The 23,955-nt window shown below is 47.5% G+C and overlaps 1 protein-coding gene across 1 annotated transcript in view; it reads right to left on the bottom strand.

The window, feature by feature from the left end:
- The window catches only part of XRN1 (5'-3' exoribonuclease 1), a 1,184,094-nt gene that overhangs the window by 658,041 nt on the left and 502,098 nt on the right, over positions 1 to 23,955 (bottom strand). The window lies entirely within an intron of this gene.

Below are 23,955 nucleotides of genomic sequence, written 5' to 3'. Positions count from 1 at the left end.
CCAGCAAATGGTCTCACACACTCAAGAACTGAACTCTAGCCAATGGTTTGTATATAAAAATATATGATTGTTTTATTTTAGAACCAACAATATGTATCAAAATATACGTTCTCAGAATGAGATGCTTTAGATAAATAATTTCAATAGGCAATAGACTTTCAAATGCAATAGATACAGTTGTTGCAATGGGCAACACAATTATACATTGAGATCAATGGGAATTTCTAGTTAAATGCAATTGATTACTTTTTGGATTACTTTTCTTACCACAGGACTGGATCCTAGATTCAGTCCTGGGACATCTCCTGTAAACAATTGAGTAAAAACGTTTTGGTTACAGGTATGATTTTTAAAGAATATTATTGTATTTTAAAAGTTGACACTTAGAAACTTTTTCACATAGAATCACCAATGTAATCCTATGGGAGGAAATTCACTTAGCAGGTAAGTAGGGTTATCGGCTTTTGGGTAAGTACTCGACTGGCAGAGTTAAGGTTCAGAGCATAGACTCAGGGGTCTACCAGGGTCAGGCAGGTACAGTTGTTACACCCTCAGCGGCACAGGGGCAGCCGGGTGCAGAGAGAGTTAGGCCCAATGTTAGCCTAAGGCGGGCAGGGAGCCTTTGGTTGGTGGCTGCTGACGAGCAGGTCACGCGGCTGTGGGAGCTGGGCTCCAGGTCATCTGCTCAGGGCAAGTGGGGAAGTAGATTAGGATAGAGGTTGCACTCCCAGAGGCACTCGGGCTGCTGGGTGCTTTTGAGCCATCGGGCGCTAAATGGATTTCAATGGAGAAGCTCAGTGACGAACAAAGGCTGTAAGCTCGGGGACGAAGATTCTTCAGGTGCGACCACCACTTTGAGAGGTAAGTTGGGAAGCTGTAGGATAGGTAGGCACCCAGGAGTTGGGCACAGGGGGCCGCAGGGCGCCGGGAAATCTTACCCTCAGCTGGTCACAGTTGGGGGGGGGGGGTCTCTAGTGTTGAGTCTGCAGGCATCGTCCGGAGCGTCGAGGAGGGTCCTTGGGTGCTGGATTCTGTGTCACAGTAGCCAGGGGGAAGTCCTCGTGGTCTTTGTCCACTCCGGCATAGGCCAGGCTTGCCGGGTGCATAGTGTGCAGGAGTCGCCGTTCCTGGCTGGTGCCAGGGGTCTGTTACTTGCTTTGAGCAGAACCACTGCTCGTGGGAGCCCCAGTCTTTTAGAGTCACAAGGCAGTCAGGTCCTCCAGGGTTTTTGAGGTTGCTGACCACTGGAGACGCCGGGGTTTAGCAGGAGCAGGTTCGAGGGTCGACAGGCCTGTAGGGCTGGGGCCAAATCAGTTGGTGTCTTCCTCTTGTTAGCAGCTGCACGGCAGGTCGTCTTGTTTCTTGATCTTCTTGCTCGTTTCGGATTCGGGATCTGAGGAAACAATGCTCAGGGTGCCCCTAAATACTAAATTTAGGGGCGTTACAGGTAGGTAAAGGGCAGGGACCAATGGGTCCCTTACTTGGGGTGGGTACACCCCCTATCCTGCCACTCTCCTGTGGGAGGGGGGCAGTAGCTTAATCCTGATTGGGCAGGGTTCCCCATCTTCAAGATGGTGAGAGCCCGGAGATGTGCTTCACCTCGCCTCCCCAACCTGAGGGGTGGGGTTGGCAGAGGCTGGCACACCCCCTTTCCTTCCATGGGGGTTTCCCGCCAGAGTGGGAGTCAGAACCGGTGGGGGCCAGTCGCTGAGTACAGCAAGTGGCCTGGAGAAGCTCACAAAGGCAGCATGCCTTTGAAGCTTCCCCTGCCCATCCTGGGGGAGGAGACCTAGCACCTCGCCCAGGATGTGCATTGTTGCAGACCCAGGAGAGCGGATGGCTCTCTACCCAGGGGTCCAGCAATATGTCTGCTGTGTGGCAGCCTAGGCAGCCCGTCAGACAAGACGTGGATTGTAGGTTAGGTTCAGGGGGCAACTATGTTGCCCTCTGTCGTGCATTGTACATTAAATCCCACACTGGCATCAGTGCGGGTTTACTGTGCTGAGAGGTTTGATACCAAACTTTTCAGTCTTCATTGTTGCCATCATGGTGCTGTGGAGTTCGTGTTGACGACCTCCCAGCACCATGTACTCTTAATGGCAGCACTGCACTTACAGTGCCCAGGAATGGACCTGGGTACTGTAGGGGCACAGGGCTAATGCACCTGTACCCACACCACTGGCATAGTGCACCCAGCTAGATGGGTGACTGAGGTATGTCAGGGCACTGTGTGTTGTGGGCATGGCACACAGGGATGTGTGCCATGTCGACTGTTTTGTTCTGCACCCAGACACTCAGCCTGCAAAGGCAGTGTGTGTGTGTCAGGGTACAGGGCCTCTAAGGGTGGCACAATAAGTGCTGCAGCCCTTAGGGGCCTTCTCTGGTCACAAGGCCCTGGGTACCATTTACCAGGGGCTGACATGTGGCCAGAGATGCCAATTGGGTTTAGGCAGTCATGCAGTTTTAGGGAAGGAACACAGGCCCTGGGTACCTGATTGGCAGGAGCCCAGGGCACACTCAGGCAAAGTACATCAGCAATTCAGCAAAAAGTGGGGGCATACCATGCAAGAAAGATGGCACTTTCTCACACGGAGGAGTTAGAGATGATGAGTGACAACTGATGGGTGAGGGATGAGCTGTGAGTAATGAGGGTTAAAGAGTGAGGGTAAGGGGTGAGAAATGAGTGGTGAGGAATGAGGAATGACGAGTGAGGAATGATGACTGAAGAAGAGTGAGGGATGATGACTGAAGAAGAGTGAGGGATGATGACTGAAGAAGAGTGAGGGATGATGACTGAAGAAGAGTGAGGGATGATGACTGAAGAAGAGTGAGGATTGATGACTGAAGAAGAGTGAGGGATGATGACTGAAGAAGAGTGAGGGATGATGACTGAAGAAGAGTGAGGGATGATGACTGAAGAGTGAGGGATGATGAATGAAGAGTGAGGGATGATTGAGAAGTAAGGGATGATGGATAAGTAAAGAATGAGGACTGAAAAATTAGAAGTGACTGATAGAGTGACAGATGCAAGATGGGAACTGATGAATGAAGATTGAGGGATGAGGAATAATTAGGAATAAAGGATGAGATAGGAAGGATGAGATGTGAGATATGAAGAGTGAGAAATGAGGCGGGTGGGACAAAGAATGATGGACAAAAAATGAGGGATAAGTAGTAAGCAATGAGAATTGTGGCAGAGGCAGCTACTCCTTAGAGGCAGAAGGGCGTTGACACACTACTTAATTCCGTAACCCGCATGGAAAATCTAGCAGTCTTCATTTTTAATTTTGATGTTTGGTGAATATAAAAACTCAAGTTTTGAAAGGCTTCAAACTGAAGCAGGGCTGGGTACTTGTATTGTTAAATGCATTCACAAAGCGAGGGGGCTGTTGCCATGGAGAGCTGTGGCGCTGTGTACGTAAAGTAGATGTGACAAACTGCCCGGTCTCTGGACTCGGCTAGCCTGATATGCGCACTTTAGGCTTCTCAAATCCACCCTGCCTTAAGGGCAGTGTTAGGACCAGCTAACGCAGCCCTCCATGTCTTCACTGGGGCCCTGTGCTGCATGGTCAATCCAATTCCGGCACAGCTCTCATGCCATTTAATATAATAAATATATTAAGATCTATGTCGGAATTGGATCTTTGGCACAAAGGGCCCTCCAAGCTCACTCATAGAAGAGTCAGACAGCGGTAAGAGTATACAACATGGTCAATCAAGGTGGCACTTTATTTTAAAGCACACAACGAATGGCAATTTTTTTTTATTATTCTCTGCTGAGCTTCCTTGCTTTAGGCAGTGTGCTTGAAGATATGGACTACCGAGGTCCACGCTGAGAAAAGACCTGTGCATGTAACGTTTGTCCCCAAAAAGGTGTGCAGGCTTTGTTTGCGTTTCCTCTAAATTTTAATATAAAGTGACATACTGCAGACAATTAAGGCACCGAGGGCCGCTGTACCAAACAATTGTAAAGTGGTGTTATTTTTTCAGATTGAAATTGCTAAAATGGATGCTATAATGAGCAACACAAATAACTAAATGTTTATAGGTGGCTTAAATTCAGGATTTTCTTTTTTTACTCTAAACGTTTAGTGCCATGAGAAAGATAAAAAATATGCGCACAATGTTGAAGGAAAAGAGACAAGATAAAGTGCTCATTTCAATTTAGAGGAAGGATTGTCTTCCTGCATTTCAATCTTCGGTCATGTGCATTTCAAATCATTAACATGTGGCAATATTTTTCTGGTTACAACTAACATTAATCCATGTGCTTAAGATTTAAAACACACTGTTTTTACATTACACCAGCTTTAGGTGTATTATCGTGTGGCCAAACTGCTTCCACAAGGCTTGTAACATGATTGCATCGTAATAGTGCACACACAATCTTTTCATTTGACAGTCCCTGCCACAAGCCATCATGGCCCGGGGGACAAAACTACCGTTCAACATCACACACAAAAACTCATCTTGTAAACAAAAAGAGCTCATTTGAAATAATATTGGCAGTGCCCTAGCAGAACAGTAAAATTACATTTATTTAGAACATTAAAAATTCCCTTGCTACTCAAGTGTAAAGCCCCTCTGCGTACATTTTCCTGCCTGATTAATACCAAAGCTATGTCATTTTTTATATTAAATTGTCTGAAGCACTGCTTCCTAGAAGCCATGAACTAGTCAGTTTTATATTATTAAGAAATGCCTTTTGCCACAGCGGTCAGTTACTCACAGACTTCTATGACCACACCTGAAACAGTCTTCTACTGTGTCTCTACCAATGCATAGCATACTTTCTATAGCCAAACTGGTATACAATGAATGTGCAAATGAAAGGACGACACTATTCTAAGCATGTAGTAAATGGGTAAATTCTGACCAAAGTCAAAATGTTATCCATCATTTACCTAAGTGGTTTACCATAGCAAATACAATATGCCTTCTCATCTCTTCAGAGTCATGTTTTGGGAATGCACTGATCTAAAGGCCATCTGCATACATTTACTTGCCTAGTGAATGTGGTGACAATGTCCTTTAGCCTGAAACCCCCTTAGGTCACTCGATGTCACTCGCTTTGCTCACTCGGTGACAGTCGAAAATGACTTTTATGCCCCACCACTTTCAAAAGCCACCAGCCACCACGGAGATGAGAAGTAACAGATAAGGAATGAGGGATAAAGAGTAAGCAATAAGGAAAAAAACATCTGTCAGTCCTGAAATTCTAGTTCTATTATACCCTAAACATGACCAAAATTGCTCTGCCTAACCTCTTGAGAGAGACATTCTGATGTCCTTCTGGAAACTGGTTACCTCCTATACATCTCGGATCAACAAAAGATATTTATTTCTTCAATGGACATGTGAAATTTCTACATGGAATTAGGCTACGGTTCAAACAAACGAAAGGGAGAAATAGTGAAAAAGGAAACTAGAAAGAAAAAGGAAAAAAGGAAGAGCGGATTACAGAGGGAGAGAGGGAGTGAGGAAGGTGAGGGAGAAAGAGTGGGGTTAGGAGGAAACGTGGAGCATAGGAGAGAGGATGAATGAGGGAGGCATGGAATAGAAAGCAGTCAAGTGACGGAGAATAGAGAATAAAATAGGCTATCCGGAGAACTGAGCTCTGCCAAGACCTGTAATCCTTTTGTGACTCCCCCCTAGCCATAAAGGGTAACCGTCATGGACAACCATTTGACAGGTCTAGCTTGTGGACCTTCATGTTTACTCTGAGATTTCAATAAAGGCCTTACCTACATTATACTCAATATCATAAAAGTAACACTCTAAATTTAGAGCACTTGTGAACCTACTAGCTAATAATAGACAAGCACCTTTAAAAAGTCATTTCATACTATTAAGTGTTTAACAAATTTAACAAAACAATGTGGCATACAAAAGATTTATCAAACATTCACAATAAATAAATAAAAAACAGCATGGCATAACGTATTAAAACACACACACACAAAGTCGTAACCTTCATTTTTCAACTAGGTCACATTTAAGCTGTCTGTAGGAAGCTGGCTTAGTATATGGTGCACACTTATTCAAGTGTTGCACCTTGCACTAATCCAAGCAACCCTTATGGTGATTTTAGTGGTCTTTGATAACCATACAAAGCTCTCAAAGTGGTAGCTGTGGAGAGCAGCCTTCAGGCTTATCTTGAAGGAGTGTTAAGCAGCTTCTCTTACCAGTTTAATATGTAGTGTTAAATGAAAGTACCACACAGTGTTGATATACTAAAATACTTCTAATTATTGCACAACACTCACTAATACATTGGTATATCTCCTACACGGATATATCAACACAATACACAAGAATACTTCAAATGTAATCAGGTAAGTAACATACATTACAGTGGTCTCAAGGGGGAGACCAAACCATATACTAAAAAGAGGACTGCGAACTGCAAAGGAGAACTGGACTTGGACCAGAGGACCCAGAGGAGTCGGGGACACAAGAAACCACCCAAGGTAAGAACCCAGGAGCCCCAAAAAGGCAGTGTGCAGAGTGGGAACACAGCTGCATGCCCAATGGAAGTCAAATGGGAAGTTGCGGTTGCAGAAGGAGCCTCCCCAGAGGACCCCAGAATATTCCCTTGGAGGATGGAAGGCTGGAGAGCTACCCCATCCGTGGATACCCCTGGAACCAGGTTACCTACACCAGGGATGCCAGGTGCACAACGGTGAAGAGACGTCCGAAACCTCCGTAGACGACAATGGAATACTTAGAATAAAATGCCTCTGGAGAAGACGGTGAAGAAGTCCGGCGGAAGCCAAGGGTGAATTCTGGAAGTGAAGAACCTGCAAGTAGAGGGGACAGAGTCTATGCCACTTGGAAGTGAACAGGAGGCACAAAGACAAAATGCACACCGATGTCGGGAGGTTCAGGAGAGTCGGCGGTGACATTGTCGCTGTAGCTATGAGGACCAGGCGACGCGGAGGAAGACCAGGAGCAGTGCATGAGCTGGCCCACGTCATATGTTGGTGATCAGGTGGTTGGTGACTAGGTGGTCGGTGTCCAGCAGGAGCACCAACTAGCCTTTGTAGCTGCAACTGGCCTGGAAGGCGAAAAAGGAGTAACGTTGGGATCCAACAAGGTCCAAGGAACTTGCCAACAGCAGGAGAGTCAGAGCAGGCCCCGAGCAAGCAGAGGAGCCCACTGAAGCAGTAGAAGACCCTCAGGAGGACCCACAGGCCAAAGTCACAGTAGTCACAAAAGGACCTCGAGCAGCTCACCAAAGATAAAGGTCCACGGTGCAGAGGATGTGGTGAGGACACTGATCTTGGATGCTGGAGCTTCTTGTAGCCCAACGATCTCTGGAGTGCACAGCCAACAAGCCTTGGCAACAACAAGTCGACACGGTACACAGATGTTCGGTCCGAACGGTTCCAATGAGGGATACTGGCCTCAAAATTGCAGAGAGGACAGGTCAGGCTTCGAAGGAGTTGCAGAACCACCACCTGTGTTGCTGTGCCGCGGGAAGTCTGTAGGAGGGCAGGAGCAGCAGACCTGTCCGCTTCTTTGCAGTGCCTGCAGATGCAGGGGAGTGACTCCTTTACTCCATACTCCAAATGAGATTTCTACGGGTGTCCTTGATGCCCACAGGTCAGTTGAAGAATCTCGCACAGACGACAAATAAGACTAGAAGAGTCTTCCTTGGTGCAGGCTCTGTTCCAGACTAAGTCCAAGTGTCCAGACAGTTGAAGATTGACGTGGTTTCAGGCTTGAGTCTTGTCCCATAACAAATCTAAGGACCAACCCACAGGTAAGCCCTTAACTACCCTAGGGAAAGGGTTGGAAAAACTCAGGGGTCCCTCCAAGAAGAGGAGCTGGACAGAGGGGAGGATACTCCCATGTCCTCTGTCCAGTTTCACGCCACAGCAAGAGCCAAGATCTCCCTGAACTGGCTCCAATTAGAGTATGCATAGAGGGCACCAAATGTGCCCTTCAAAGCAGTCTGGTGGCGCACGCAAATGCCCCCACCCCAATACACTAAGGCCTGTCTGGGAAGTGGTCACACCTCCCTCTGACAGGAAAGAACAAGTTACTTACCTTCGGTAATGCTTTTTTTGGTTGATACAGTATCTGCTTGTGGATTCCTCACCCTCTGAATGCCTTTTGGGTCACTATATCCATGCACTTATGGACTCGGCAAGGGAAGTGCTCCCGAAACTATCAGAGGACGTTCAAGCTGCGGCCCGCCAGGTCATACAATCTGATCTGGACACTGTTTATTCGGTTGCCAGGGCGACTGGTTTGTCTGTGGCGACCATGAAGCACGCTTGGATATGAGGTTATCCCCTGATGTCCCAGATACCCTGTTAGACCTGCCTTTCGACGGATCTAGTCTATTTGGGGACAAAGTGGACTCTTCGCTGCAGCACTTTAAACACAGAGCCAAAGCAAGATCTTTGTTTCTCTAGTCTAAATCCAGGGAATTTGGATATCGCAGGTTTCATGTTTTTGGCTGGTCCTTATCCTTTCAAGCCAAGCAGCAAACGCAACAGCATGCAAACACCCTGTACAGATAACACAGGAGAAAGGGCAGAGGTCGTCTGCGGGGTACAGCATGGCAACAAGTCTCCTCCTCCTCTTCTGCCCCTCTAACTGGCACAGCAAGGAAGCAGCTATAGCTCCTCCATCCTAGAGCGCGCTTGTCCCGTAGGAGGACGGGTGTCCCATTTTCTACAATGTTGGAGCTCTGTTACTACAGATCTCTGGATGTTGACCATCTTAGAGAATGGGTACGCCATACCCTTACAGGAGTTGTCCCCCCCCCTTAGGGTTTGTGCTCAGAATAGCACCTCCTGCTTCTCCAGCAGGAAGTTCTTTCTTTACTGCATAAAGGTGCGATCAAGGTGGTTCCAGGGCAGGAAAGGGGTCAGGGATGCTACTCCAGGTACTTCCTATCTCCCAAAAAGGACAGTCGCTTGAGGCCAATCCTAGACCTCAGGGTTTTGGATTTTACCTCAAACAGGATAAATTCAAGATGTTGACCCTGGCTCAGGTTTTTCTCGTATGGCAGAAAGAAGACTGGATGGTGTCGATCGTTTAGTAGGGTGCGTATTTTCACATTCCCATCCTGAAGTCGCAGCGGAGGCATCTTCGTTTTACAGTGGGGTCTCCACACCAAGTTTGTAGTCCTTCCGTTCGGGCTTACTTCCGCACCTCGGGTCTTCACAAAGGTGATGGTGGTAGTAGCAGCACATCTCAGAAGATCTGGGGTCCCTGTTTTACCCTTTCTGGATGACTGGCTGCTCAAAGGGAAGTCCCCAGAGATAGTGTTGCATCATTTACATGTAAAAACTCAACTATTGTTCTACTTGGGGTTTTCGATAAATGTACCCAAATCTCACCTGGTGCACTCTCAACGCAACCTGTTCATAGGGGCAGTACTGGGCACTACTGTGAGTCTTGCCTTCCCACCTCTGCAGAGGATTCAAGACATCCAGACTACGATTCCACTTTTTCAGAAAAGAGCGGCTGTTATAGTCCTGAAGGTCTTTCGCCAGGTCGGCCTGTTCGCATCCTCCATACTGTTGGTCAACCATGCACACTGGCATATGAGGGTCCTCCAGTGGTTCATCCGCAGGCAGTGGTTATAACAAAACGGAGATCTCGGAGAGGTGGTCAGGAACTCCAGAGACACTGCAGCGGAGTTGTTATGGTGGAGTGTTCCAGGCAACCTGTCTCAAGGGGAGCCGGTTCAACCGCCTTCTCGAGTGGCCACAGTGATAACTGATGCCTCCACTCTACGGTGGGGAGCTCATCTGGGGGATTCTGGAGGTCAAAGGTCGTTGGCCTCCAGAGGAAAGATTATTTTACATCAATCTTCTAGAATTGCGGGTGATACGTTTGATTATCAAGGACTTTCTTCCCTTCCTTCGCGGTCAGTCGATTCAGGTCCTGACGGACAGTACTACCGCAATGTGGTACATCAACAAATGGGGAGGAGTAGGGTTGTATCTTCTTTGCAGGGAAGCTCTGCATGTCTAGAACATCAAATTTGCGTGATCACAAATCATCTGGCAGGAGAACTGAATGTGCGTGCGGACAGTCTCAGTCGGCAGTATTCGGCCGATCCTTCACATATTAAGAATGTGGGGGTTTCCTCAGCTGGACCATTTTGCCACTCACGAGAACAGGCGCTACCCGTCGATCTGCAATCTACAGTATCAGATGCAGGGAGCGTTATGGTACGCGTTTCAATTATATTGGAACTCAAGACTTCTTTACTCATTTCCTTCCATACCCTTGATTCCTCGAGTTCAGACGTAGATTAGCTAAGACCGGGCCCAAGTCATATTCATCGAATTGGCCATGAAGGGTGTGGTACACAGACCTCCTTTACCTCTCATTGCACCCTACGCTCCATCTCCCTCTAAAGGCAGACCTCCTCTCGCAGTCGCAAGTTCTACACCTCCAGAGCCTGCACCTTCATGCCTGGATATTGAACGGGGCAACTGGAGTTTTTTCTCTCTCCACCAAATGTGATGGATGTTATTTTATTGTCCAGGAGACACTCCACCAAATTTGTCTATTCTGGTAGGTGGGTCAAGTTTGTTCAATGGTGTAGAGAGAGATCAGTTGATCCTTTGCAGGCCCATTTGCTGATATTCTGAGTTTTTCTCTTTTTCTGGCTCAACAGGGTTGTGCAGTAGCTACTATTAAGGACTACTTGTCAGCCTTGTTGGCTTTTCTCGGTTTACCAGATCAACCCTCGTTGTTTAAATCTTGCGTAGTTATGAGATTAATTAAAGGTCTCACAAATAGGTTTCCTCCCACTCCTTTTATCATGCCTCAGTGGGATTTAAATTTGGTTCTTACTTTCCTAATGGGTTATCCTTTGAGCCTTTACATAGTTGTCCCTCAAGATTCCTAGTGTTTAAGACAATATTCTGGTCGCAATCACATCCGCTAGGAGGGTGAGTGAGTTGCAAGCTCTTAGCTCCAAGCCTCCATTTACATAATTACATGCGGATAAGAAAGTTCTAAGCTCCAGAGATGCTTTCCTGCCAAAGTTGGTCACTCCTTTTCACCTTGGGCAATCCATCACTTTACCCACTTTCTACCATCCCCCCTCATCCTTTTAAGGAAGAGGAGAGACTTAATCGCCTGGACCCTATGAGGGTGGCCAGCTTCTACCTCGATAGAACTAAGGACTTCAGGTTGGACGACCAACTCTTCATCAGATATGTGGGCAAGATGAAGGTCAAGGCTGTCCACAAGAGAACTGTCCAGGTGGATCATCCTCTGTATCAAGATCTGCTACGCCTTGGCCAAGAAGGAGCCTCCTGAAGGTATTCGAGCTCATTCTACCAGAGCCAAGTCTTCTTCATTGGCTTTAGCCAGAGGTGTTCCTGTCGTAGACATCTGCAAGGGGGCAACTTGGGCCTCCCACCACACTTTTGTGAAGCACTATTGCTTAGATTCAGAGGTGAAGAAGGACGTCCATTTTGCACTTTGTGCTGCAGGATTTTTTGGTATAGGTAGGCAGGCACCCTCCGCCAGGAGTGGGACTTCTGGTAGATACAGTATCTGCCTGTGGATTCCTCTCTGACCCACCAGTCTGTCTGCTTATACCGAAAAATAATCGTTGCATATTTATGTGATTTATTGTTCAAATCATGAGATGCTTGACTTGTTGAAATGTCTATGATGAGAAATTTCCAGTTTTGGCTATGTTTGTATACTGTATATACTTGTGTAGTGTGTAGGTTCACCCGTTCGCCTCAAAGGCACAGAACAAATTGGGTGGAACTGACGTCAGCACTCAGACGTGGTCTGCTTATGGCTTCGATGACGTCACGTGGAGTTGTGTGCGGAGCAGTTCCATTGTTACATCCTTGTTGACGTGGGAGGGCTGAGAAGAAACCTTTCCGTGGAGCGCTACGCTACTGAATGATGACGAACCCATCGCCCTGGCAACCGAATCAGCAGTGTCCAAACCAGATTGTATGACCTGGCAGGCCGCAGCTTGAGCATCTGAAGGCAAATGCTACTTACCAGTATGCATCTGTTCTTGGCATGTAGAGCTGCAGATCTACACACTGTGCATCGATCGCCATCTGGTGTTGGGCCCGGATGTTGCAGTTGTTTTTCTCGTGGAAAGTCTTTGGAAGTCACGAGGTATGTGACGTCTCCTTTGGATCATATTGCGCATGGACTTCAGCTTCATCCTGAGATTGTTTTTCGCCAGCAGGGAAATGATGGAGCGTAGTAATAAACAGTGAAGATGCCCATGTGTGTTGTATCTAAATAAGATAAACTGGAACAGATAAGGGTAGCCGGGGAGGCGGGTTGGCGTGTGTAGATCTGCAGCTCTACATGCCAAGAACAGATGCATACTGGTAAGTAGAATTTGCCGTTCGAGGCATATGAGCTGCAGATTACACACTGTGCATAGATTGTATAGCAGTACCCATCCCTAGCGGCGACCACCAGTATCTGTTGCAGTGGTTTGAAACAATATTTTGAGTACAGCCTGGCCCACACTAGCTTGTTGCTTAGTTTGCACATCTACACAATAGTGTTTAGTGAAAGTGTGCGGTGTTGACCATGTAGCTGCTTTGCAGATATCATCTAAGGGGATGTTCCCTAAGAATGCCATGGAAGCCCCTATCTTATGTGTAGAGTGGGCTTTAGGGGGGGAACAGATATCGTTTGTTTTGCTTTGTGGTAGCAAATCTGAATGCATTTGACAATCCACCTAGCCATCCCAGATTTGGAGATGGGGTTGCCTTTATGTGGTGGTGAGAAGGAAACGAACAGTTGTTTGGTCTTACAAAAGGGTTGTGTTCTCTCGATGTAGTAGAGTAAGGCTTGTTTGAAATCTAATGTGTGGAGAGCTCTTTCTGCAACGGTTTGTGATTGCGAGAAGAATACGGGTAGTTCCACAGATTGGTTTAGGTGAGAGGGAGAAATGACTTTAGGGAGGAATTTTGGATTACTACGGAGAACAACCTTGTTATGGTGCATTTGCAGAAAAGGTTCTTGAATGGTGAGTGCTTGTATCTCACTGACGCTTCTGAGGGAAGTGATGGCTACAAGAAAAGCAGTTTTCCATGTTAGGAATTCAAGTTCACATTTGTGTAGAGGTTCAAAGGGAGGCTCCATTAGTCTAGTGAGAATGATGTTTAGGTTCCACACAGGTGAGGGTGGCACTCTTGGGGGGGATTATTCGTTTGTGGCCTTCCATGAAGGCTTTTATGGCAGGTACTCTAAAAAGTGATAGATGTTGCCTGTTTTGTAGATAAGCTGCTATGGCTGCAAGGTGCAGTCTAATAGACATGTAGGCTAGATTGCATCTTTGTAGGTGTAGTAAATAGCCTATGATGTGTTGAATGGACACATCTAGGGGATTGAAGTTATTGTTGTGACAATAGACCACAAAACGTTTCCACTTGGCTGCGTAGCAAGCTCTAGTGGTAGGTCGCCTAGTCTATCTAATGACATTCATACAGTCAGGAGGAAGATTCAGATAACCGAATTCTAGGATTTCAGGAGCCAGATCGCAAGGTTGAGCTGAGCTGGGTCCGGGTGCCTGATCTCGCCATAGTTCTGGGTTAAGAGGCGTGGAGAGAGGTGCAACTTTTGGTGCGGTACTACAGATAGTTCCAGCAGTGTGGTGTACCACGGTTGTCTGGCCCAAGTTGGAGCAACTAGGATGAGAGTGAGGGTGTGTTGTTGTAGTTTGCGCACCACTAAGGGAATGAGTGGGAGAGGCGGAAAAGCGTACGCAAATCTCCCTGACCAGTTCATCCATATCGCATTGCCTTTGGACAATGGATGTGGATATCTGGCGGCGAAGCTTGGGCATTTGGCGTTTTCGTGGGTGGCGAAGAGGTCTATCTGTGGATGCCCCCACATTTGAAAGTACAGGTGAAGAACTTGTGGATGGAGTTCCCACTTGTGGATTTGTTGTGTTTGTCTGCTCAGCAGATCTGCTATAGTGTTCTGGACTCCTGGGACATGTTGGGCTAGGAGGAAGATTTTTTGGGGTATAGCCCATCTCCATATGCTCTGTGCTAGCTTAGAGAGCTGCAGAGAGTGAGTGCCGCCTTGTTTTTGTATATAGTACATGGCTGTCATGTTGTCGGTGCGGACAAAGACGGCCTTGCCCGAGACATGCGTTTGAAAAGCCTTTAGGGATAAAAATATGGCTAGTAACTCCAGATGGTTGATATGGAGTAACTTTTGTTGAGATGTCCACCTGCCCTGCATGGTGTGATGTAGTAGGTGAGCTCCCCAGCCTGAGAGTGATGCATCCGCTGTTAGTACTATCTGCGGAACCGGGTCCAGGGACGGTCGCCCTTTGGAAAGGTTTTTGGTGGTCCACCTCTGCAGAGAGCGATAGGCTCTACCGTCTACCAACAGCAGATCTGTCAATTGACCCTGGGCCTGGTTCCATTGGCGCGCTAAGCACTCTTGGAGGACGCATCTGGAGTCTTGCGTGAGGTACTATGAATATGCAAGAGGCCATCATTCCTATCAGTTGCATGAACACTCGAGCTGGAAGAGAGTGTTCTGGCTGAAATTTGGCACGGAGAGCCTGAATGCTTGCTATCCTGGCAGGACTGGGGTAGGCTAGCGCTTTTGCGGTGTCTATGGTGGCACCGAGGTATTGCTTTACGTGGGATGGTTGCAGATGGGACTTCATGTGATTTACTGTGAAGCCCAGGTCGTGAAGTAGTTGGATAGTGGTGTGAGTGTGTTGTACACACTGGTTGTATGAGTTGGCTTTTATGAGCCAGTCGTCTAGGTATGGGAAGACGTGGATGTGTTGTCTTCGCAGGTGTGCCGCCACTACTGCTAGGCAGGTAAACACCCGTGGTGCTGTGGTGACTCCGAAGGGGAGCACCTTGAATTGATAGTGTTGACCGTGCACTACAAATCTGAGAAACTTCCTGTGAGCGTTGTGAACAGAAATGTGGATATAGGCGTCCTTGAGGTCGTTTTGGGAGAGCAGTGGAAGTACCTGCTGGAGTGTGACCATGTGAAAATGGTCTGATTGTATATAGCGATTTAGGGGTCTGAGGTCTAGGATGGGCCTAAGAGTTTAGTCCCTTTTTGGTATGAGAAAATATAGGGAGTAAACTCCCATATTTTTTTGGTTGGTAGGAACTAGTTCTATCGCACTGTTTGTAGGAGTGAGATTACCTCTTGTTTTAGTAGTGCTAAATGTTCCTGTGACATTGGGCGTTGTTTGGGTGGAATGTTTGGGGGGGTAGATGTTAGTTCGAGGCAGTAGCCTGACCGAATTATTTGTGTTACCCATTTGTCTGAGGTGATGGTAGTCCAGACAGGAAGGAAATTGTGGAGTCTGCCCCCGACCGGCGTGGGATGGTCTGGGGGGAGAGAAGGGAAGTCATTGGGCAGGGGTGGAGGCAGAGCGGGAGGTGTTTGTTTTGCCTCTGCCTTCGTTATTGTTGCCCCTGTAGCCGCCTCTTTGGTAACCCCTTGTAAAGGTGGATTGGGTAGGGGCTTTATAGGAAGTAGAAGCGGTGTCAGAGGAGTATCCTCTGGAGGTGCTTCGAAAGGAAGAGCGGCGTAAGGAGCGCCTGGGAGGGTGCGATTGTAAGGCTCCCATAGACTTCGCTGTATCTGTATCTCTCTTCATTTTTTCTAGGGCCTCATTAACCTTTGGGCCGAACAGATGTTCCTGGTCAAAGGGGAGGTTCAGGATGGAAGCTTGCACCTCTGGTTTGAAACCTGAGATCCTAGCCAGGCATGCCAACGGAGGACGACGCTGGTGTTAATTGCCCTAGAGGCGGTGTCAGCTGCATCTAGGGCACAACAAATGGAGGTGTTGGTGATGGTTTTATCCTCCTGGATTAGCTCATTGGCTCTATTTTTATATATTTTTATATTTATCAGGGAGGTGTTGCATTATGGCTTCTAATTCATCATAATGTGCCCTGTCGTATCTTGCCAAAAGCGCTTGTGTGTTTGCGATGCGCCATATGTTGGCAGCCTGGGATGCAATGCGCTTGCCCGATGCATCCAAGAGTTTGGACTCCTTATCAGGTGGTGGTGCCTCGCCTGATGCCTGGGAGTTCGCACGCTTTCATGCAGTGGACACTACTAGTGAATCTAGTGGTGCTGGCCCTCTGATGAAGGTGTGGTCTGTAGGGGCGGCCTTATATTTTTTGTCGATGCGAGGGTTGATGACCCTGGCTCTGACCGGGTCTTTAAAGACCTCCGGGGCGTGCTTGATAATGCCTTTGAGCATGGGCAGGATTGAAGTGGCCCTGTGTGTTGTGTCGAAGGTATCTAGGAGGAAGTCCTCCTCCACAGCGTCAGTATGGAGATCCACACTGTGGTAGTGTGCAGCCCTCTGGAGTAGTTGGTTAAACCCCATTGAGTCTTCAGGTGGGGATGGTCTCGAAGGGTAGAGATCTTCCTGCGGGACATTAGGGAATATTATAGTCGTCCCATGGGTCTGGGAACCCTGTAGGAGTGGGCTCCCCTGTAGGTTGGTCATGGGGCTCGTCCCCTGTGTCATCATAGACATCATCATCATCATCCGGAGAGGGTGTGGGGGAATGATGTGGTGGGGGAGGAGAAGGAGGAGCCGGTGGAGGAGGTGGAGAAGGTATTCTCAAAGGGGAGGTAGCAAAGTCTTTCCTCTTTGGAGGTGGAGCTGGGGTAGGCTTGTCCAGCGGTCTCTTTTTGATGCTGAGCATCAAATGTCCAGTCATAGGGTCCTTGACCAGTGTTTTTTGTAATGGATCAGGTCTGAATAGTTCTTCAGTGAGTGTCCGGTCCGTCGGTGCCGAAGGCATCGGGCCGTAGGCCTTTTTGTCTTGGAGTCTGCATCAGTTCGTTGTCTTGAACTGTGCGGCTTCGGAATGGCAGGTTGTTTACTCGGCTCCGAGATGACTTTCGGCTTCGAGGTGTGGGTGTCGATGGCTTTATGTTTTTTGGTCGGCTCCGGTGACGGTACCGAGGAGCTGGTGTTCTTTTTCGGCGCAGAGTGTTTCGGTGTGGAGCTCGGTGAGGAGGAGGAGCCCATTTTCTTTTTCGGCATCGATGTGGAGGAGTGTTTGTCGGCACCGACGGTAGGCTGGCTCGAGCCCGAGCCGCCGGAAGGCTTGATTGGTTTCTTTACCTGGTCCGAAGGCGCAGTGTGGGAAGCAGTGTCCTTGGTAGTGCCTAGGCTCGAGGGCGAAGGCGTGACCGAAGCCTTTTTCGATGTCGTCGAGGGTGTGGGGTGGGGGTGGATGTTGGTACTCACGACCCTCTGTGCCGGGGTGATGTCCTCGACATCTGAACCGTCTGCCTCGGAGGCGCTGACAAGGCCCTCCTTGGTGCGCTATCCTTCTGGAGCGTCGACGCCTTCTCCGAAGATGTCGTCTGGGATTGCTGTCAACGAGTGTGCCATGGTTCTTCTCGCCCTTCGGTCTCGAATGGTTTTCTTGGAACGGAAGGACTTGCACGCCGGACAGTCTTGAGCCTCGTGTTCAGGGGAGAGGCAGAGGTTGCATACCTCATGGAGACTAGTGTGGGGAAATTTGGACCCACATCGAGGACACTTTTTGAATGGAGTCCTTTCCATCAGCTAGGACCAGAGCTTGGGTAGGCCCGAAGACCCTAGTCGACGACCGGAATCGAAGACTTGGATCGATGAGAGCCGCGTCGAGTGTGGAGATCGCGATCGAAAACAATACCGCGAAAGGGGGGAAGGATTGCGCGTCCATAGAAGAACTGGAAACTGTTCGGAACCGGAGCGCGAAGATCACATCCGAACCAGATGGCGGAAAAAAACAATCTGAGGATGGAGCCGAAGCCCATGCGCAATACGATCCAAAGGAGGGGTCATATACCTCGTGACTTCCAAAGACTTTCCACGAGAAAAACAACTGCAACATCCAGGCCCAACACCAGATGGCGATCTATGCACAGTGTGTAATCTGCAGCTCATATGCCTCGAACACAACTTTTACCGAGTCCATAAATGCATGGATATTGCGACCCAAAAGGCATTCAAAAGGTGAGGAATCCATAGGCAGATGTATCCATCAGAACCTATTGTTCTACCCTCCCCTGATCAAGCTCAGCTCAACAGCAGGAGGGCAGAATCGTGTCTGTAGCAGCACTAGCTTACTTGCAGACCCTGAAAGGCTGTTACCAGGAATTCAGGGGGGTATCCAAGGTAGCCCCCCCCCTTGCCATGGGATCATACTTCCAACACTGAAATCGCTGTTGGGGTATGATTCCAACATGTTCGATATCAAACGTGACCAGGTTCCGTGCAGCTACTGTAGAGTTAGACATCTACTAATGACTGACTTCCTCTATATTTATTAAAATGGATGAACGCACTTGCAAAGCTTGGAGTATCAACTCTGGGGTTTGTAGGGGTGCCCTACTCATGCAGGGGCACCCTCACACCTATAACCAAGCACCCTGCCCTGAGGCTTGAAAGAGTCTTATAGGTTTTGAGTGCAGTGACCTCAGATATAAGGAAACATATCTGTTGTGAGAGGTGCAAGCACCAACTCACAGGCTGCAACGGCAGGCCTGGAGTCTGTCTAAGTGCACTCCCATGGGTGGCACAATACATGCTGCAGCCCATGGGAGACAGTTGATGTACCTATGCCCTGGTTACCATAGAACCACATACTAGGGACTTACAAGGGTAACACCACTAGCCAAATGTAGAGGTTCAAAAGTATTTAAAATGGTCAATTTAGGTAGAGAGCACAGTGACTGGGGTCCTGATTAGCAGGATCCCAGTCAGACTGGGTCAAAAACACACTGACACCAAGTAAAACGAGGGGGGCCATAACCATGAAAGCAGATCCTACTTTCTTACTCTGCCCCAATGCCGGACTTTCTGAAAAGTTCAGTAAAAAAAACAATACCAAAAAGACAAATATCTAGGATATTATTCCTGGATTTCATTTTCAGCTTTCAAAGATTACGTAGGGATACAGCTATTTTCTATCTTTCTTAAGTGAAGGGGCATTTGAAGGCCTAAAACCCTGCGTCTTCAAATATTCTCTTCCTACTTCTTGGTGGCAAATACATTTCTTTTCTCTCATCAACCAACAATCAGTACAAACACTCATTGCAAACACATTAACTTCTACTCTTATTTGTCAAACTGTATCTTTTACTCTTCTGGCACAAAAAATGCCTAACTAGCCAAAAGTGCTTCATAAACTTGACTTATAGATACAATTGTACAACACAGAAAGCCCAATTCGAAGCAACATTTGTTACATAAGGATAGCTTGAATTTAGGGTTAAATTAGTGGGCACAGCCAGTTTAGAGAACCAAACATGTTCATCCTGCTGAAGATACTGCACATTCCAATATTCCAAGGAGTAAGGCAAGCCCAGCTGCCATGCATCAAAGTCAATACATCCCCATTTGGTTTTTCAGCTCACATGCACATCCAAGTCTAGCTTTACTTTGGCCCAGACGCAGACTAGGAAAACTGCACATTCTGGTCAATACTTCTCGGCGTGAAAGCTCTGAATTAATTGCCATGGCCTTATCATATCCTGAGAAACTCTGCCCAGCACTCAATGGATGGAACGGCCACCTCAGTAACTTCTTCACAATAAAAGACAAGTATAGGGATAACTCCAGCAGTTCACTCTATTAATTCATTCTCTGTTTATTACTGAATTACTGAGGTTACCATAATCTCAAAATCAGGGTCTAAATTAAATAATGTTATTTGGTGTCATATACCCCATGAACTAGTTCTGTTTCTAAATTTGTCAGTGTAGTTCTTATAAAAAGGCTCAACAGCTTCCTCCAGATGAGTCCTTCTCATCAAATTTATACTCGACCCACTAAAAATCCAACTGCTAACAATTCCATTTTAACTACCAGTAATTGTGTCAGTTGCACAATCAGATGGAGGAAAGAGTGAAGCTTCTGGACTAAGTCTTCTCATTGAGTATCTGCAGGACAACGTTTACTAGCACAGATACGAAGACTTCCAGGGTTAGGTTGCTAAATGCAGGCCTAACCCTATCAATGATCTGGTAAGCAGTAACAAGGGCAGAGGTCAGTTGACTGCTTTGAAGGAAACCAAATTCATGAATGGTAGTAAAGATCAGATGACCTTGTAAAAGGGCGTTTTGCCATGTCATCAGGCAACTTCAAGTTTCCATACTGGAGGACCTCAGGAGCCAGGCAGTCACGTTGAGCAATAGTAGGCTGGAATATAGGATTCTGCATGACATCCTGGACATATTCAACCTAATCAGAAGCCTTTTGTGCAGCAGTATGCACATCTGAAAAACACCTAGATACCACAAGTGGCAAGGCAAATCAAGATCAACTAGTATCTTCTTCACACTGCTGAGTCTGGACTTGCTGATCACCCTGCAAAGAGTGAAAGGGAGGAAAACGGAAAGAAATCTTCTCCACCAACCTATCAAAAGTGCATTCCTCAAGGACTGAGGTTTTAGAAATCTGGTGCTGTAAAAGAGGGCATTGTGTGTTTTTCTGAATGCCCCCAGAAAGAGAAGATGTCTGCCAACACCTTGTCCTTTGGGAAACACTCTTGTTGTTATAACAAATAACTTCAGCTTTTGTGTTTCGAAGTCCTGGAAGATGCATCCCTGTCAGATGATATCCTCTCACAATCATCCAGTGGCAATTCATGAGCCCACCGGTAAAGCACCTTGGGCTTCTTACCCCCTTGCTGATTTAGAGAATTCATAATTAACATATTGGCCATCTAAAGCAGAAAAAGCTCCAGTTTGATCTCTGGCCAGAAAAGTTTCAGAGCAAGGCGAACTGCCCTCAACTTCATATTGATGTGGTATTCATTCTCCATTTAAGACCACACCCCTTGAGAGACAAGATTACCTGTACTTTGTCGCCCAATCTTTTTGACCTTTGATGCCTCGGATCCTGCAATCATTCATGTAGAAGTCTCATGTGTAACTAGAAAGATGCACAGGGCTACAGATCCAAGAAATGACAAATTCTGCCTAACAAAAGGATACTGTACTGTTCAACAGAGCAGGCATATCTAAGAAATGGCAAGACGGGTCTTCAGAGGAAGATATATTTCAATTTTCTGTGTCTAGGACCACTCCCAAGTATGGAATTGTTTGTGTAAGAACTAATATTGACTTCTTGACTTCCAGGTGAAGATCTAATTTGAAAAACAAATCTACTCTCAACTATAAAGTCCTGAAGGAGTTTGGTTGGAGAGGTTAAGCCTTCATTAACTTGTAAAGCAGGTTATAAATACACACTCCTTTGCTGTCGAGGTATGTTGGTGTTACTGGGGCAGCTTCTGAAAAAACTCTTGCTGACTTAAGTCCAAAAGAAAAAGAGTTAAATTGATAATGCTTTTTGTCAATGTTGAACCTTAGTTAGGAAAGCCTGTGGCTTTTGAAAATGGTGCATAAAAAAGCATGCTGCAAATCTGGAGCACGCATCCAATCGTCTTGCTAAAGAGGAGGAAAAATCTGAAGAACCAGCGTCCTAAATTTTATTCTTATTCCATTTGTTTGCTTTTTTTAAAACCAGAATGGGACAGAAATCTTTTTGGGACCTTCCTTCTTGATAAGAAAATAATGCAAATAGGCTCCTTTGTTCCTCACTGGTTCTATCACACCTTTCTTGCAGGTTCCTGAACCCGCCAGTAAAACATTGCAGGACTTTAACCGTTGGTGGAACGTGAAAGAGAGAACTGGAAGAACATGTTCTTTAACATCGGTAATTCTCTTTCTGGTGGATATTCTATCTAACTGCAAATTCCTCATCTTTTGATTATCTCCCAGTGTCAGACTGCATAAGGAAAATTTGAAAGTGGTGCTCCTGCACTCTGTTAGGTGGCACTGTTTGACTCCACACTCACGTTGTTCCACTCTGAAATGGACGGGCAGAGCCTTATAAGTGCCACCCATGAGCGTACATGTCGTACGAGTTACTTACTTTCGGTAACAATGTATCTGGTAGAAACGATTCTAGCCGCAGATTCCTTCACGTAGAATTATCCCCAGGCGCGAGACTGGATCCCGAAACTTTTTGCCACAGCATCCCTGAGCGCCGGGGGCGGGGCGACATCACGCGACTCCGCCAAGGCGTCGTCCGCGTACATGACGTCAGCGAGGTCACATAAGACCTGCCCCGGCGCGCCCACGTCAGTTTTCTTCGGAGAACTATTCCGCACCACAACACGGAACCACCAGATAAAAAACTGTGGGAGCGTCGAAACAGTGTGCGAAAAGCTGAATAATTGGAAAGAAACGGTGACTAACACCACCACCAGGGTAGTGCCAACACCGCAGACCAAGGGCAGGGAAAGAAGAATGAAGAATAGCAAGCAGAAACGTGCACAGCCACCCTGCCCGAACATAGACAACCTCCCATCCCTGTGCACCGAAGGGAAGAACAGGCATAAAAGTCATGGCACACGTAGGAAGCCCACCCCCCTAATCCTGAGCAAGGAATGGAACCAGTCCTAAGACAGACAGGGACAACAAACCACCAAGCCACACCAACCTAGAGGGCAACCACCCTCAGGGACAAGGGCAAGACATTGCCAGAGGACCCTCAAACCAGAGGATAGCAATGGAAGGATGGGAGGGGAGGGAGGACAAGAATAGAAGAAATCCCCCCCCAAACCTGGAGTAACCAGAGCAGGGCACCGGCGCACCGAAACCCCATCCTCCAAAGAACCAAGGGGGAATGAACCGCCCCCAGACGGAGCCATTCGTCAAGAACAAGGAAGGCACTCACAGGAGACACATCCCCCCCCCCACCGGGAGGAGAGTACCGAAGACCAACCCAAGGGTCCTCGCAGAATAGAGGAGGAAGGGCGGGCCGTGAAGGAATCTGCAGCTAGAATCGTCTCTACCAGATGCATCGTTTCCGAAGGTAAGTAACTCGTACATCTGATTGAGACTACTAGCCGCATATTCCTTCACGTAGAATAGATACCCTAGCAATACCCCCTGGGAAGGAGGGTCTGCGAAAGGACCCCACCAGCCAAAGCAGAAAAGAGGGCTCCACAGGGGACCAGATCTGCGGACCAGGTAGAACCTTGCCCTGCCAGGCATGGGAACACCCGCAAGCAGAACCCCACCGACCCCAAGGGGACGTAGGAGGGAAAGAAGGCTGAAGAGGCTCGTACACTCACAGCAGAGGAACCAAGGGCAAGGACGGAGAGGCTGAAGCACCCTACTCCCCCACAAGGCAACACAGCTTCTGCCGAATGCCAAGACAGGAAGACGGAAGAAGAAGAAGCCTAGAGGGCCCAAGGAAACCAAGGAGAAGAAGGCAAGCCCATTCCAGATGGAGAGCAGCCTGCTGTTGAAAATTGAAACAACGATGTGATTAAGCATTCACTAAAGACATGAATTCCCCTTTAGGACCGAGTTCCTTTCGTTATGTTGACTAAAGTCTGGACTCCATTTTGTATTGTCATGTCTCCACGTGCTCAGCACGCGAAGAGTCCTATCTTCGTGTTCGTTGCTCTTGTAATCTTCCTAGTAACAGTCTATAAATAGCTCCTTTGTCCGTCTGGCGCATGCCCAGGCTTGACCACATCTGTTATCAGTTAATCCTCGCTCGACCATGTTTTCGCGGGCTTAGAGATGTGTTAACTCCGCCCACATATTGATTCTGTATCGAAAATGTCCATAAAAGGTAATGTTATTCGCCTCATGTTGTATCCACCCACTTATGAGCCCCTCTGTTGTGTATAAAAGGGGACTGTGTTCGTAAGTTCGGTGTGCTACTCTATGCAATACCGAAGGGTGTTGTATGGATTTTAGGACCACCCTTAAGGGTTAATAAACTTTGTCTTTGTACTTTGCAGTTTCCGTGCCAACTTCCTTGTAGATTCCATTACAGGAGAGCGAACCCTTGTGTCCTGCGGGCCTAGCTGGGGCCTGTATTCATCAATTGGCGCCCGTCACGTGGGGGTCATCGGCGACTCGGATGCTCGAAGGACTGGTCGTGACGAAGGG

This window comes from Triturus cristatus, chromosome 11 (genome assembly GCF_964204655.1).
Source record: "Triturus cristatus chromosome 11, aTriCri1.1, whole genome shotgun sequence".
In the NCBI taxonomy this organism is placed as follows: Eukaryota; Metazoa; Chordata; class Amphibia; order Caudata; family Salamandridae; genus Triturus; species Triturus cristatus.
This window is presented reverse-complemented; position numbering and strand designations above follow the sequence as displayed.